Source organism: Nilaparvata lugens, chromosome 3, assembly GCF_014356525.2.
Source record: "Nilaparvata lugens isolate BPH chromosome 3, ASM1435652v1, whole genome shotgun sequence".
NCBI lineage: Eukaryota > Metazoa > Arthropoda > Insecta > Hemiptera > Delphacidae > Nilaparvata > Nilaparvata lugens.
Window position 1 is genome coordinate 35,766,811 of NC_052506.1, and position 18,729 is coordinate 35,785,539.

The following is an 18,729-nucleotide window of genomic DNA, read 5'->3' on the forward strand; positions in this document are numbered from 1 at the left end:
ACCTGAAATATAATTTTTTCACCTGCGAGTGTTTTTGTAGCGACCGAAAAATACTATGCCGGTCACGTACCGTTTATATTTGATAACTTATCATTAAGTAATGTGCACGACAAAAGCAACTGCTCTTGTTTCAATCTCCATTCCTCTCAGTCTTTCTTATATTATCTTCCTCTCTCCATCAATTTCTTTCTATGTAGTATCTACCTTTTCAAACATTCCTCTAACTTTGGTACTCAATCTCTTTCCCGCTATCTCTTTCTCTTCACTCAAAAATGTGCTCTCATAGCCTCTGATCCCTTCATCCCACCCTTATGTCACGAATTATTATCACACTTTCCTTTTTAAATTAGATGTTAAAAACTTATTATAATTACCTAACATAAGTGTAATTGGGTGGTTAGCAACCGCATGCGTGTTCTACGAATTACAAAATGATTAATAGGCGTGTAATTAAAAAAAAATAACACTTGTCCTTCAATATATAGCAAAGCAACCTTGATTTATAAATCATTCGTGGTAACAGGTGATCGAGGTGATGCGTGCTTGTTACTCAAGATTGACTGATTGTATTGATTTTGGTTTATCAGAAAGGCAATCACTGTGACTGTGAGTGTGAGTCTTATTGGGACGTGTGGACAATATTGAGCAGTGAGGAAACTCACTCATTTACTGACACCCTGGTTGCTTGAACATGGATATATTCCCAGACCTTCTACCAAAAATATCTTGGAGCTGTGGAAACTTTACCTGAAAATATACTTATTTGAAAAGCTAAAATCGTTGTGAATAACGTCTAGAAAAATGAATAACTTTTCAGGCTTGACAGCACATTAAACGGACAGTAAACTCATTTTGAATTAAATGCTTCTGTTTCCAGTTTGTTTCATTCTTTCTTGATACGAGCAGCTTCGAGAAAATTTGAAGAACATTTTTTGTTACCATTGAAAGTCATATTAAATTCTTACAAAAATAAGAAGTTGCTCATTGAATGTTCTTAATTTATTATTTATTCTATTATCCAGGATGTCAGGCTCAGTCAATGTAAGTAGTTTTGTTGAATAATATCAGGCCTAGAAACTACAGGACAGTTTAAATTGTGAGCTTTCAGTCCATAGGATCAAATTATTTTCTCCGGCTAAATTTTTAGACTTCCAAATCAGGAAATGAGTTGAAAAATGAGCCAGAAGAAATTTAATGCACGAATTAACCCAACACACGAAATTTTTTAATATTTCCAACTTTTTGTTTCTGTAAAAATATTGAAATTGATATCAATTTGGTTTATTATGATCCTTTACTGAGCTCCACCTTCATAGTGATTCAGGAAGTGTTTCAACTTGGGACGAATTCAGAACAAGACAAAAATATTTTGAAGATGATTCTCATTGTGTATATCTTACACTCTCATTGTATATCTCTCATTGTGTATATCTTACATAGGGAATCATCTTCTCTAATACAGTCAATGCAGGGAAAGTTTTTTCAACGTTCATTGTTATTTGCACATACCTGAACTCGTGAAAGTGACTCAGAGAATAATAATTGAATATGGTGCATCACAATGGCCCTGGTAATTTGTGACAAAAGCAGGTCAAAGGAGACAGGTCGCTAAATAATTCACGGCCGTACAGATGATCTTCGCATCACGATTCTGGCGACATAAAACAAACACCACTCTAAACTGGAATTATTTTGACGGTTCAGTTCATTGATCTGTTAAGGCAACTATAATATAGCAATAGCTACTTTCTCTTAGGAAGATTCTCACAAAATTGCTAATATTTCCTATCCTAGGTGGATTAGATTTTTAATTAAAATAAGTTCTATCCATCTTATAGTAGCGAATTTCAAATTCACGATCTCAGCCGCATACTATAAGGACTGAACTTATAAAGACTTGAAAAGCAATTGATAATAAGAAAATTACAAGTAGCTCAAGGAGAGGAGATGAGAAAAAAGACTAGAATATTTGAAAGATATTTTTTTGTTTTCAGGATACTGATTGTATTTATAGACTATAGTTTTTATAAAATGAGTTGAGAAAAAATATCCGTGTTGCCAAATTGTGCGGAATCTTTAATCTTTCCATGCAAGCTTTGTATGAAACGATTAAAATTCCAGACAATTTGGCAACACGGATATTTTCTCCAAGTCTAAACTTATTCTAGACAGACCACAGGTTCATGTTACAGAACAAAGAATATGATTCACAGAGAAAACTCCTGGGGTAAAACCCAGTAGGAGATTGTTTATTTTTATACCCAATTATTAAATCTGCTGGAAGCCTAAATCACTAACCAAGCTTCTGAGAATCAGACAGTGAGAAGACAGTTAGGTATGTCTACACCCGGAAGAGCCTGAGTAAAAACCAACCAACTTGTTCAATCTATTACTGTCCAACTAAAATGTGAGCGGACATTGCGAATGACAGGAATCACATAGTTCACAGCATATCAGGCATCACTGACAAATCGCTGATGCTCCTGTAATAGTGAAAGGATATCTCATATCTAGGCTTACTTGTATGTTGATTTTCCATGCAGTGCTCATCATTCTTCCCGGGGCGCCATGGAGAAAACCTATATCACCTCAATGCTCAATAGTTTTAACATTATCATGAGCGTCTTATCAATGAATTCGTCATTTCTACAAGAAATTTCTTAGCTTTCTTCTATAAAATGATTCAGTCGAAAATAAATTTTCAGTCGAGAAGAATTCTGAAATCTGAATTATAAAAATAAATGGTAAACTTTCGATAGAATGTGACTAAAAATTTTTTAGCTATAAATATATTGATAGCGTCTATTAAAAATAACAAGTGCACATAAATACTTATTAAACCCTTTCTATGGCTCATAACTCTTTACTGAATAAATAAATAAATATTTTATATATATATATATGTATAGCATATCCCTAGTGTATTTTTTCATTGAAGAACGGAAAGGTTATTCCAAATCACTGTGATGTAGAGTTCGATAAAAATTTAATAGGACTCCATATTGAAGCCGACATGTTCAAAATTAGAATCTCCGGGAGAATCTCCGAAACGTTGAATTAGTCTCCAATCATCGGCCACTCCGACCACCACTCGATTTATCCATGTAATTTTTCATTATTAGTCAGAAAAAGGTGGAAGGAGCCCAACCCATTCAGACTCAAACTGGAATAGAACCAACCTTCTCCATATTATTGATTAACTAGACACAAAAAAACTGTTATTTAATATATCACTTGTAATAGCATGTATTCTTCCCATTCAAGCATGCTGCTTGTGAGAGCTTAATGATCATGAGATGATGAAAGATGATTCTTCCTTCCATGAGGATGATACATTGCCATTGATGACTGATGACCACTGCAGCGGAAGCAGACTGGAGTTGCTAACTTTTTCATATCACTCTGTTATTAATTTACACCGGCTCGCCTGATCGATTTTATCGTCGGTTTTTTCCATAGGCAACAGAAGTTTACATGAAGAAATCAGTTGAACTCAACGTACGCTTACATGAGAAAAATCGTTCAAGATTGAATTTTAATAAAAATACACATGAACAAAAATTTAATTTTTTTATTGACCGATTGAATTTCAATAAAGATACACATTAAAAAAAAATTTATTCTTTTATTGACCTATAAAATGGGGTTGACAATTCATGCCCTTTCTCTATGTTTTGAACTGTTCAGCCATCAATGATTTATTCATTGGAAGCTGTAGATGTCAGAATTTTCTCTCTTCATTATGTCTACAAGTGTTAGCCTACTAATTTCCACAAATATTCGATTATGTAAGCATGTAGTCCGTCAGCTGTTTACGTTACTAATTTCCACAAATATTAGATGATGTGAGTCATCTAATCCGTCGAGTCATATTGTTATGACTCGAGAGTCATTATTGATTTTCGATTAAAGAATAAGAATCTTCTACAGGTTATTCAAATGAATGTAGGGAGAAATTCATCATTCAATCTGAAAAACAGGTTTGAAAAACGTTATCTTTATGAAACAATCAATTGTAAGAAATTATCATTGGAACTCGAAAGCTCATTCTGCTAATGAATGTAATCATACTTGAATCAAGCCAAATTGGAATACCATACTACGTTCTAGAAGCCCCGTCAATCATTAGAATACTCTATAAAGTTCCTTGTAGAGAATTTCCGTGTATTAAACGTTGTAATTTCATACACAATTTCATTGAACGAGTGAATTTTCAGCAATTTTAATCATTCTGTATAGCTTGAATGACTTTCATGCCCGGTTTTACTGAGCTCGTTCAAGATATTTGAACATGGACAGATCGCCTACGCTTTACCACCACATAAAATGGAACATAAACGTTTAGAACATATAGAACGCACTCGTTCTGTTACTCCGTGGATTTCACAGCAGCCGTTTTCACACTCACCGATTAGTGATCGTTATTTACCATCGTCAGGATACCCAGAATGTTCTCAGATTGGGTAATTCTCACAAAAAACTTATTTTCAGCCAATCAGGGGGCAATCCGGGAGAGTCGGACAGTCCTGAACTGATTTACATGACAATAACTCTATTGATGATTCTAGTTCCAACTTTTCAGATTGAATAATTGACTAGAGGAATGTCATACCTCTGTCGGACGATTGATTGCTTGAAGATTATGGAAATATTATCTGTCATGCATTCCTAGGAATAACTGTCTATCCGTTCTCAACTCAAGCATAAAGCTGGATTTGCACACAGCAGTGACAGTAAACAGTGTAATTCCCACGAGTTCCTAATTGGACTGTTCATTTTCAACCCGGCCAAGTGAGTAATTATAATAGAAATTATAGGAATTATATTTTTACGGTTCACTTCCACTGTTGCGTGCGAATCCAGTTTAAGTCAAGCTTATACTTGGAGAAAACTATAATCTATAACTGTTAATCAAATCTGGCTTCCAAACAAGGGTCATCATGATGAAATGAGACGAAATTGCCTGTTGCTGGTATAGAAATTCATTGCTTGATGAATTAACCTTCAATTTTGTTCTCTACTTTAGCATGTTCTCTCATTCCTGAGACTTTTCAAATAGCAAGTGTCTTCTTACAGCCTTCTAAATGAAATCATAGAAATACTCTCCTGCAATCTTTTAACCACTCTTTTACACGCTGGAATGACATGATCTGAACATTGCAAGTGGAAGAAGTTAATATTATCAATGTACCCTGAATACTCGATAGCTCCTTATTGTAATGAGTAGCCGAGGATGCTCTATCAATTACATTTTGAGAATATACGCATATTATTATGATGTAATTCGGTGGAGAGTTTACAAGAGTTCGAGTCATGGATGACCTGCAGTTTGACAAGATTGATTATAGATTGGAGATTGCACTTTCACTTATTTTTGTAAGATTAATTATTGATCTTGTTGAAACGAGTTGAAAAAACCTTGATGCATTCATATCGGGCCACGAAACTGCATTTACGTAGCACGCTTCGAGTCTGCAATACTATTGCATTGAATCATCTCACAGCAAACATCATGAATGCCTTTTCAATCTTCTGATAAGTTTTGTGATTTTACTCTGAAATGATTCTAAAATAATAATATAGATTAGTGGATCAGTGATTGGTGATTAATTCGATGATATGCGCATTGCGAACGTAACGCATGAAGGTGACGGGAACGGGATGAATGACTAAGGCTTAAAAATTCTCCCGTTCAAAGGCGATTTGAAATCTGAGATCCTGCCAGTCTCTTCATCTATATCTTGAATCGTTCTATAAAATATTATAGATATTAGTCTGGGCGCATTTTGATATATTTATTATTTCGAGAAATGTTGTAAATTGAATATTCATTCCAACCATTATAAGAAAGAACATTCAATTAATATTTTATGTATTATTGGCTTGGAAGCAATAAATTTTCGAACTTATTCAAAGCATCCACAGCCTTACGGAAATTATATTAATACATTTTTCAGTATCTCGAATTTGTTTTATAGACTAGGTATTTCTATGAGAGGCTACCTTTCGAGGACGGAGTTTCCTTATAAGAGAAGACCCAGAAACTTGGGCCATTTCTTATAGCTTCAATATGACATCTGGATGAATGCTATGAAACCATTTTTCACGGCTGGAGCGTGATCGGGAAAAGAATGAAAATAATTACTATACAGCTTTCAGCGAGATAACAGTAATATGTATAGTATGTGACATTATATTTGGCGTCGCATAGCCCTGCTGGCAGCAGTCGGTAGAGCAAAAGATTTTTGAATAATATTATTATTTTTATGACTCCTAAAAGAGAAATACCACAAATTTCTTACCAGCTCTTCAAGGAGCTCAAACAATTCTCTGCTTTCAACAGCTGCAAACTGTGTCTGCTTTATCAGTTTACAGTTCTTATGACTGATCTGGTCAACTCCACAATTATAGATGCAGAAGATGTAGATAGATATAAGGGTTCTGATTTTTGTACTAGACAATAAGGTATTGACACCAATGCCACTCGCCACCATCTGACAAAGGGGTCAGGGGAGTGAGATGATACCGAGTGGAATCAAAGGCGACACTCTATCAGAATACCTTATAAATTCTATTAATTTATATTGCTGCTGCAACTTAATACTATGACCCTTGTGTTCTTCCAAATTGGATGCGATGATTCTGAATAATTGAAGTAAATCTTGAGAACATAATATTTCCAAAGATTTAATAATCAATGCTGTATATCGCCGATTTATCCAACTTATTTGGTGAAGAATAAAGTTGGTTGATAAGTTAAATATTTTGTCAATAATAGAAATAAAATAGACTATAACAAGAGTGATAATGCATGAAGATAGAATCATAAATGAAGGGTACACCATTCAACAAATAAAATATATAATAAACATGAAAATTACAATGAGCAATAATGAAAAATAGAACGATAGATGAAAAAATATATATTGTAAAAATTATCACGGGTAGTGCACAAAAAGGTTTTAGTTTGCTTATTAGCATCAATTAATAAATCATGTGCTTCTTCAATCAGCATATATTCTTTCTATTTCTATAGCTCAGTTGTTAACTTGCTGTTGCTTGTCAAATAAAATTTATGAATCTTACTTCCAACAATATGGGAAATAAAAATATTAAAATATCTCAGGGCTTGGGCTCGGCCTCTGGTGGAATTCAAATAAAATAATTTATCTTGTGAACATGAGCTTCATAAAAATTCTTATAAATTACTGATAAAAAAGATTAATAAGTGAGAGTATATAATAAATCAAATATTAATAAATATTTACTCTGTGCATACTTGAATATTAAATTCTCATAAATTGCTCTTATTAGGACTTCCCCTTAAGAGTTTGAATATTTGTGCAAATTTCAATATTAAGTTTGATTTTTCAATAAACCTTTGACAAGCTAGCTTTATTAAATTGTGATTCATTCATAGCACTGAGGGCCCTCTTTAATAACTATTGAACTCACTTGTCCATTTCTCACAATTATTGATGGTGGTCTGGATTTGTCTTGGTGTCCTAAACCTTTTCTGGTGGGCTGCTGTTGTCCTCTCCAGTAGGAATATTTAAATTTAACAACTCATGTCATACTGTGATATCACTGAGTTATATGAATTTCATTTTTAAACTACATGGATCAAACTTGAACTTTGACAAAATTATTTCATGTATAAAAAGGGATTCAGTTGAGTGCTCTCATTATTGGTGGGTGTCCCTGGTGACCTCTGGCAAGCAAGTGGGCTGTGGGTCTTCCCCTATTCTTCCTCATCAATACTTCTGTCTTTTTAATCTACATAAAATTTACATATCCTCTCCCATTGGTGGATTTTGAATACTCTGTGATGATGTAATTTAGTACTGTCAAATAGTCCATACAATAACAGCATAATATGTAATATTATTACTATCCATTGATTGAATATTTTAGTCTTAAACTCTTATTTTATATTGATTACATAATTCCATTCATTCTATAACAATTACAGATTTTTATAAAGATCATGTGGAAATTTTGAATTAAATCATTTTTAGCGCTGGTCAAATACTGCATTGTGATTGGTAAATCCCAAGACTGTAACATGTATTATTGCGCTTGATAAAACTAAATCCCATTCCCTCTATCTTTTTGTTTTGTTTTTTATTATTTTTGTTCATGCTCATTGATATAATAAATATTTTTGTACTTTCTTAACTTTTTTTTGGTTTCATTTATTTGGCATGCTTAGCTAAACCCTCTGATCCTAGTCTTAGTGAATGCTGCCTAGATGCAATTAATTTGCCACAAGGTGTCTGGCTAATTTTCAAATATATGGCTCGACTGATTACTAAGGTCGCCAACTAGCTAATGTCAAAGAACCTAACCTCAAACATTATTATTATTATATTATTAAATAATTGCAACAAGACTTTCATTTTCATTTGGCTGTTAATAATCATAGCCTCAAGAGCCATTATTATCCAATCTCTAGACAATTGATACCATAACTGGTGATAACAATTTCCAGATTCTTGTGCTGAGACCTAACAATTTCTTTCAATATTAGTTTTTGGTAAACACCCAAAGATTATTGTTACAAAACGCCCCCGAATTTGAATTCAAAATATTTGAGAATCAAAATGTTTTTAATATTGTGAAGCTCTTCTTGGGGAATTACTATCACCACCAAGGTTAAGTCGACACACATATAACGAATCTTGTACTGAGTCCCCAGTATTGAGGTTAGGAATTTGCAAATGTGTGCGTGGATGCTAAGTGAACATCAGACTGACTGAGTCACTACAAGATTCTATACAATCGTCTGAATAGGCATAAACACTTGCTCACCCTTGATTCTTCTTATGACTGATTGTATAATGATAAAAATTTCAGAAGTAGTGTAGCAGTGGCTAAACACTGAGTACGGATATCTTAAAACTATTACCTGTGTTGAAACAGCATATAAAATCATACAGGTTGAGCAAAAACCCTGATGTAGATAATCTAAGGGACTGTGTCTCTAATAAGTTCCAAAGGATTAAGATAGGGTACTAAGGACCAGAGATCGTTCAGAATATACTTCGAGAACAGAGTCTTGTCTGGCTTTATGCTCTATTGTAGGAAATTATATTATCTCCAGCTGCATCTGCCATACAGTCGAAAAATTCGCTCCCAAGCTGAGGTTGGTCACAGATACAAGCTGTTATATGAGCAGGTAAGGACAGAGAATAGGTAATCTTGATCTGACCCCACACACTACATCCACTTAGATCTGTTCCAATATCCAGGTTGAACCAATTATTTAAAAGCAAAAGATTGGGGCCCCAAACATAAAAAACTCACGTGAATCCTCTTGGTGGTCGTGGTTCCTTTAGATCAAATTTTGATATTGATCTAAGATATTGGCTCACAAATAAAAATACAAAAATCGAATAAAATTTCACTAATAGGTCTTTGGTAACTTTTTAACAAGGTCTTAATGGTGAGGATTTTAAAAGAGAAGTGTGCTGCCTTCTCCTAAGCCTTTGGCTGGAACCTTTTTCTTGGAATCTCTGTGTAATTAATTTGCATGAAAATTCGCCATTGGTAGAATGATTATGACGTAGGCATGATGTCAGTGGCATGCAGTAAAATATAATTCCTTTGATCACAATAATAACTTAATCTGTATAATTTTTTAAATTGCTTAGTTCTCTATATACAGTTCCCCTATACAGCATACATGCACTAGCATATATGATAAGGCAAGTTTGCTGGCTGATAACAGATTAATATGTGGTGCTTTCCAATGATCATCACTTTTGGTGCCAGTTCTATGACATATGATTGGCTTAGACTTGCCAAAGAGATTCATTCACCATGTGACTCAGTTGAAAGAATGTTTAATAATTCAATATTTCTATAAAATTCTTATTATATTCAAAACTGTTATAATTAATTCAGCTGCTCTTATCAGTGATACAATATTCATGCTATGACCTTGTTTGTTACTACAAAATTCGTCATTATAATGTAATTTCGTGAGTAATAAATAATTTCAACAATAATACATTTTTTTTATTTATTTTTTTTCATTTATTGAAATTCTTTATCCTCTTCGATAGTTCTTAATTTTAGAAATAATACTGTAGCTTGCATTGAAACCTGGCATGACATTTATAATATTGAGTCAGTCAGCTGTGTCTGAAGTGTTACAAAACATCTGATCCATTGTAAACAAAAGTGTAACCTCCAAAAAGTTCAATGAGCAATTCATAAATGGTTTGTACTTAATTGGCAAAATAATTATAATTTTATTAAATAATTCTTTAAAAAAATGTGTAGTACAAAACGGTACTCTTATCTTATATACTCAGCTGTTGATAAGGAAGCCTTATCGCTTGGGTACTAACTGTTTGTTTGGCAACCTTCTATTTTATTGGGGTAATTATAATTTTTCTAGTTAATTCTCTCCTTTCATGAGATTTGCTAAAAAAATTCATCACAATATAAATTCTAAACTCATAAACATATGAACATAACCTAAAAACAACTGACGAATACAATATCACAGCTTCAATAATAACTCACAGACTCTATCTGCATACGCCCCCTATTCTTCATCTCAACAACAACATTTTTCCTTCTTACAAATAAATAACAATACAAATATAACAACTAATTTCACTTTCTTTTCTCACATATATATCAAACATATTGTTTTTTTTTAAATCTGCCACTTGGCAGTGCTACCAACTGACTCCCTCACCAGTTCATATTACAAAAGACGCTTGATTCTCCATTACAATAAACTTTTTTCTAATATATTCATTAATAAATTGTGTGCTCATACATATTAATTATATTTTCTAGGTAAACATGATGCATCCAACAGTGGGGCTGGTGATGAGAACAGAGCTCATAAAATTTTATTATTGAGTATAAATCAAGGCTGTATATCACTGATAGTTGTAGAAGAAGTCAATATAGTGGTGAAGATTTGTCATGAATGAATGATAGGTGAAGGGAAATTATTAATTAAACTACAAGAAAATAGTTGTTTTTTAAATAGAAGAAGTTAATTGCTGGATATTTTATTACTTGAAGTATTATTTTTGGGATATTCTATGGGCCCTACTTGATGAATTTTTATAATTTCATATGCAAGTTAAGTCAAATATAAGCCACTATGAATATAATATTGACTACAATCAGCAATAAGTTAGTTTGATTTTGGCATTTGATCGTTTTAGATAACATTGTTTTTTGATGGAAGTCTGTATGATTATAAATATAGATATATTGAGCAATCAGCAGATCTATTGAGAAACTAAGATATAATAAGCTTCAAATTACATAGTTATCAATAAAGTTTTGAGGCATACTTGATTGTTTTTGTCCATGGTTTGAAAACTTCTATCACTTTTATCACATTATTCACTCACTTATAAATGTGTAAATTCTATCTTGTGGACCAATATAGAGGCCTTGTTGCTGAACTTTCACTCTATTTAATTTCAAGTATTAACTCAGTATTAAAATGAATCACACTCCTGCTAATTCTGATGTCTTGTACATAAATAGCGGTAGTCGACGCTGAGGGGGGTGTGATGGAGTCCACTGCCCAGATATCTCCAGTCACCGCCATGAATCCTGGGGAACAGTGATAAATTATCAAATACCTCCCAAGAATCAATAGGGAGGATTATGTTGGAGGGGGTTTTCAATCCATTCTCTACCATTTTAGGAAAAGCAATGGTCAGAGTAACAAAAGATGTAAAAGCAGAAATGAAGGAAATGCAGGAATCGATGAAGGATATGTCGGTAAGGATGAATATAGATAGGAAAGAGGTTATACAGGCAGTAGAGCGCAAATGTGATGACATAAATGATAAAGTAGAGAGTTATAGGGAGGAACTTGAAACAATGATAGATTTAAAACTGGAAGATCAGGCAGGAGTTACAAGGGATTTAGCAGCATGTACCCTTGTAACCTACGGTTACATGTAAACTAAATGAACATATAGACAACTTAACCGTACAAAATGATATGCAGATACAAGAACTAGGAACCAAAAGTAAAACTGATTTTGAAAAGATATTCAAGAACAAGTAACAATCAAAACCCAGAACATAGCCTCCACTGTAAACAGAAACTCTAATATCATTGACGCTATTAATAAGAAACAAAACAGTATACATTCACGGATGACTTAATTAATAACTGATATCAATCAGAGTGGAGAATCTTACAAATCATTAGAGGCAGCTATTCAAGAACAACATGCAGCTTTATCCAAATAAAATCAGGAAGTAGAAATCAATAAAACTCAAATAGTAATCAGTGACAATTAACTCAGGATAAGTTAACAGAATTGGAAAATCAGATGCATCAGATTCCACAAAGAAACCCGATAATCCATTCAAATGAAACTATCAATTCAACAGGCATATTAAATGGATTAGGTCAGTTCGATAATACAGATAGCAATCTGCAGCTGAAACCATTTATCAATCAAATAAAACTAGTTCAAACCTTAGTAGCCACCTCTTGGAGTATGTGGCAACTCTAACCAGTTTGTTGTGCAGCAAACCTCTGTTGTTCTTCCAGATCCATCATCACGAATTCAGGACATTGGACGAATTCATTACAGCTCTCCTGGAACAATATTGGAATAAAAATAGACAATTGGATGCCTTAGCCAATATCATATCATGTGAATTCAATCCTAGGACAGATGGGGCATATACTACTTTCATTACTGCCCTACAATTCAAAAATTCTCAACTGGATGAGCCCATTAATGATTTAGCTCTAGCCAATATCATATTAAAGAAGCTACCTTTCCAAGTTAAAAAGACATTGACTAAGCAACCTATATCTGGTTGTAAAAATCTTATCAACCAGTTATATAGTATCCAGTCTGTAATGACCGAACCCAGCAGTAGAACAGGCCAACAAGGGAATCATAATCAATCTATATACAGTCAGGATTGCTACTCAATAAACTTTAACGATAGGAGACAAGGTGAGCACCTAGGATCGACTACTAGATTCGCGCGGCGTGAGAAGAATGTCCCTAGAGAGAGCAGATTTGAAGGGAATTTCCAGGAACAGCATGTTAACTGTTACCAGCCACAATCAAATCGAGGGGCATACCACACTGGCCTGAACAAATTAAACTACAATAAGAGAAGATATTCAAATAATAGCTACAATAGAAACTATAACCCGCCACCACAACAAGTATGCACAAATTATACCGTAGAACATGCAATAGGATTTAATCAACAAAAAGAACAGACCAACTACCATAACAACCCGCCACCAAACACTGAAGCTCATCATGCATTTAAACGATCTTGCAAACAGCAACCCATATTATATTATATTATTCAGTATATTATTCACCCCCGAAAATATGCCACCAGAAATTACAACACAAAATTCAATAAGTACAAATTATAGTAGAGAACAGACAACCAAACTACAGAAACTACAAGAAAAACCGGATGATTCAACCGAGAAAGCACCATCAATTCCCGATGCAACCCAATCACAGGAAGTACACCACAAGCAGCTACCCATAATGAGCAGTAATACACCACCGACGACTACTATACTACCGAAAATAATTGTTGATTACCAAAGCCCAAATCCAACCCATCTACATAGCCTAAACCAAAGTGCATCTATACATCCACCAACTGGAAACACAAGCGGCCGCCGGGGAGAGTAACCAACCACCAAGGAATACCAGGATGCAGTTAGGGAGTTGCTTAATATAGAGCACACATATGAGGTACCGCACACGAACGCCACACCCGCGCAGCGATGGACCCCCCCCCCCACAGCAGCATGTCAAGGACCAGAAGATGAAGGCCTGGAGACGGAAATGACAAGGGAGGAACAGCACGCGACGACACCGTCCACACACTCGGTTCAAGCCACGCCGGCAGGACTCCCTGGCATCAGACGAGAGTTGGAGGAAGGACCCAGTCAACAAGGAGGAGAACGACTGACACCAGCAGGGCATATGCGCCGCCAAATATAACGTCACAAGTAAATGACAACCTGATATTCATGAAGATTGAATTTATGAAATAAGTTTTCTTAGATTAGTCACCTATTGAAATCCTTGCATTCCACTGAAAGGCCCCATATTTCACTTCAGAAGTAGGATACAAATACCTCTTGACTAGATTATGGAAGCAATGTACTCTTAGAATTAGCAATGAATGACTCTATAAGTTACTAGCAGGCAACTAGTGCTTTGCACCAGGGAAAACTTTGTGTTCTAAATGCAATCTTCTTATGTCCAGGAAACATTTACAAATAGAATAATCATCTATTATTTTGTCAAAATTGCATGGATGATCTTTATCAGAGTTGAAAACTCTCAGCAGAAAATTATGAGTTTGATTGGTCTCCTTCCATTCATGAGCCGCGTGAGTAACCAATTACGTCACGGATTCAATTTTTCAATTTATTCACAACACACAAAAATACAATGAGTAAAAGCAATATACAACAAATCAATAACAATAACAGTAACAATGATATTAACACATTAAAAGACAATAAAATGATGTGTGCTGGAAGAAAGAGGGGAAAAATACCTTGCCAACTATGGTTTCCCATGTAATAGGCAGGTAAGGTATAACTGGAAGGGAAGGGTGTGTGATAGGGAAGTGGAAGAAGGTAGGTAGATAGACATGGCTGAGGGAAGGGAAGATAGGATGTGAATTAACGATCCAGGAAACGGTTACAATAATTTGAAGATTGGAAAAATAATTGCTTTTTATCCAATTAATGATTTCCTGCTTCATTATCTTTGTAATTTTAGCATTGTTGAGATATTGATCCGGAATTTTATTGATTATTATAGTACTTAGATAGATAAGTTGCCGTCTAATTCTTTCAATATTAGTATTATATATCAAATACTTATTTGATGTAGGTATCAAGCGGTACTGTCTATTTAATGAGTTGTTGGTGCATGGAAAATTGGTTCTATTTTTTATTAAATATTTAATTCCATTTTCAACATATAACTGTCTAACTGTCAAAACCTTGAATTCCTCGAATATAAGATCAGACGGGAAAAATCTGGGTTTATTTAAAATAGATTAAATTATCAATTTCTGCATTGAGAACAGTTCTTCCGAATGGGAATTATAACACCCCCCCCCCAAACTGCTACTCCGTATTGCATTATCGACTGTACTATAGCAAAATAAAGCATTTTAAGATGAGTTGGATTCAGAATTTTTCTAGCTACAAAAAATTTGTAAGAGAGGTATTTCATCCTTCTGCAAATGAATATGGAAATCCCAATTTCAGGTTCTCTATAGATACTTGGATATTTACAATTTTCAACTTTACTAATGATAGGACAAGTGCAGGAGTTGGTGTCAAGGTTGCAATTTGAATGGAGTTTCAAGTTTAATTCTCTGTATGGCTGTCCTAATTTTTTGAAAGAAAAGGTAATATATATGGTTTTTTGTATGTTTACGCTCAAAGTATTTTTATCTAGCCACTTTTTTATGCTCAAGCAGTTTTGCTCTGCTATTTCATGAACCTCAGCCCACGTTCTTCCTGAGAAAATAGCTGCTGTATCATGTCACGTGGTAAATTAATACCACCAAATATTTTAAAATGAACTAATGAAATATAATAGAACTATAAAATTGGAAAGAAGGTTAGACCTAGTCAAAGGATAAAACAACTCAAATCAAGTATTATTAGCGATTAGGAGTAATAGCATTATCAACAAATGATAAGAAAACATGTATAATTGTGATTTAATAATTATGAGAACCCATTGGTAAGATCAAAAAGTTATAAAGCGGCTTACTTATTATTGGCAGATTATAAAAAAAAGATAAAATGCATGAACATTGAGGTTAGAGTTACTTGTTTACATTTTGAAAAGAATTAGTCGATCTTGGATAAATCGATAATTATTAGAATCAATACTGAGCGAATCAGCTGATTATTCGATCAACCCATATGACAGGTTGAATTATATAAAATTTACTCATAAAGGATATGTTATGTATACTAAAGGAAGTCGATGTGTAGAAATACAGACACCCATTATTTTTGTATAAATATTTATTATAATCTAAGAAAGCATGATAAATCAAGAGTATACAAAACTCATATAAAGACTGAATGTAGTAACATCGCATGTTAGGATTTATTTATGAAATCAATTTAAGATAAACACTCCATACATTTGTATAAGAATTCTTTTTTATTTAATTTTTTCTATTATAAAGCCGAGGAAGCCCTGATTCCCAAGGCAACCAATTGTATTGAGTCTATTAAATTGAAGGCCAATCAGAGAGTAGCTTACAGAATTATTCTTGGAAGAGGCAAATTTTTCTAAAAACCTCCTTCTTCTGGCTTAAGATCCTGACCCGAGAGGATGCACATGGAGTTTAGGGTTTTTTCTTCTTCCTTTTAAAATTTTAAAACTATTAAGCCAGACCCTTTTTAATGTAAAGTATTTGTATTAAATGTTCAATTATATGTGAACTCAGTGCTGTCAAAGAGTTCGTAATTTGTAAAGATTCCCATAAAAATAGCTAATTCGAAAGAAACTTATAAAAATCTGGATCACGCGTTAGCCCAGCAGTGACGAAAAGGAGCCTACCTAATTAATTATTGGAAATAATTAATTCAATCCACGAGACCAGCTAGAACTTCAGTTCAGTGAGTGATAAGTCAAACCAAACGAGCTCGTTTTTTCTACGTCCAGTGGGGGTAATTAATTAATAAAAAAGCGCTATTCCAATTAATTTGAATTAAAATAAAAAGTCACCACGTGTTGAACAATATCACATAGTCCATAAGAACATTTATGAATTTATTTAATATATGTAGGAAGCTTACTTCCATGCACAGCCCGAATTCATATAAATCCCTGAGATCTCATGTTTGAATATTAATTTATTAATTATAATTTTGTCAATTGAACAAAGTACATCATATCAAACCTATAGACCGAACAGGTTTTTATCTGCAGAATTTTATATTGATTGGAAGTATAAGTACCAGTATTAAATATAATATATTTATGAATTTGAAACTCACTATTGTGAATATTAGTAAAGCCTGTGATAATTATTCAGATTTTAGAAATAGATTATTTAAGTGAATTATAGATATATCGAATATTTTATGCATATCTTTTTTATGGGAATATATTTTGTGTTTTTAGTCAGCATACAAATCGTAGAAGTTTATTTTATCCTAGTTCATCTCGTGATATACAGTTTGAGCTGTTTTAATATCAACAAATATTTTGCAGCACTTAAAATTATTGAATCAAGTGATATTAATCTTATTCAGAGCACTCAATATTTATCATCCTTTGATGATACTCATCTCATATACCAGAATAAGTATATTAAGAAATTATATTAATAAGGTTCCAGTTATATCATATAAGGATCCAGAGAGCTTCCAGAACTGGCGTTGTAAGTTCTAAGGAATTTTGGAAGGGTATATTGGTGAATACTTGTATTCACGACGAGCGTTTTAAGAATCAACTAGAAACAACTATAGTTGGTCCTTATTATTCTCTAGTGATGCATGGTTACTGATAATCAGTCATCAAATATTCTTTTATTTTCCGTATTGGTATTCTTCAAGAACTTCATAGAAGCAGCGGTAAGAATTACCAATCACCGGTCACTGAACCTTATGGTGATTATTTGTATTTATAAAATTCATGTTTCTACCACTGAGCTAGAGCTGAGGTTTGAACCCAGTAATTTTGCGAGCCGGACGGCCTTAATTTTTTGTGAATTTATTCGCAAAAGAGGGAATTTAGAGACTGCTCTTATAAATATCAGAAACATCGTATCATCTGTGAAGGATTTACAATTAACAACTTCACATAATATGGCACCCAACCAGTGGAGCGTGATGAAAAGCTTACCTACTCAATCTCACTATCAATGATTCATAAAATTATTGCTAAAACTGAAAACTGCAAGAAGTATAATCTGAAGTTGATTCAACAAGATATATCTGATAATCTATTATAAGTTCTGGCTAAAATAATTGAGTTGCTCTTCAAATTAAAATTTTTCAAGCTGCATAAATACAGACAAACTGTATCACATGAGTTTGATAACATAATTCTCATAATAGAGAAAAATTGGATGGAAATTTCCATAAAAGTCTATAGTAAAATTTTGATTTTGATTTTTGAATCTAGATATTGTATGCTGACCAGGGGTATAGATTATTTGAAATATAATCGCATAGCTACTAGTAAGGAAGATAAAACCCTACCTAAAATTTTAAGAACTATATTAGCGTAATCTGTCTATGTTGATAAGCGTACCTGTAGCACTCGAAGGTCTTTTCGTAATATATGTACATGACACTTGAAACTTTAACACCACACAATTTTATCCAGAATAGGCACTATCACTGAATCCATTTTAATATTCCTGAAACTTGGCAACACACTTGGCTATTTACTCGAAGTATTCCATAATAACGTCACCATGAACCAGTCGCCAGCTAACTCGCAAATTTCCTACTTCAGCGACCACCCCCAAAACTATGCAGCTACGACACCGGCCAATCAACAACCCCAGGACCATGCAGCGGAGACCCCACGAGAGAGAGAGGGAGGCAGCATATGCTCCATCAATTTCGACCCGCAAAACCTGGCCCAATTGTCTTCTACGAAGATCGATAACGTCGTTGATGCGATTAATTCCGATGAGAGTCCGGATGAGGGAGTGAGGGCGTCCAACCCG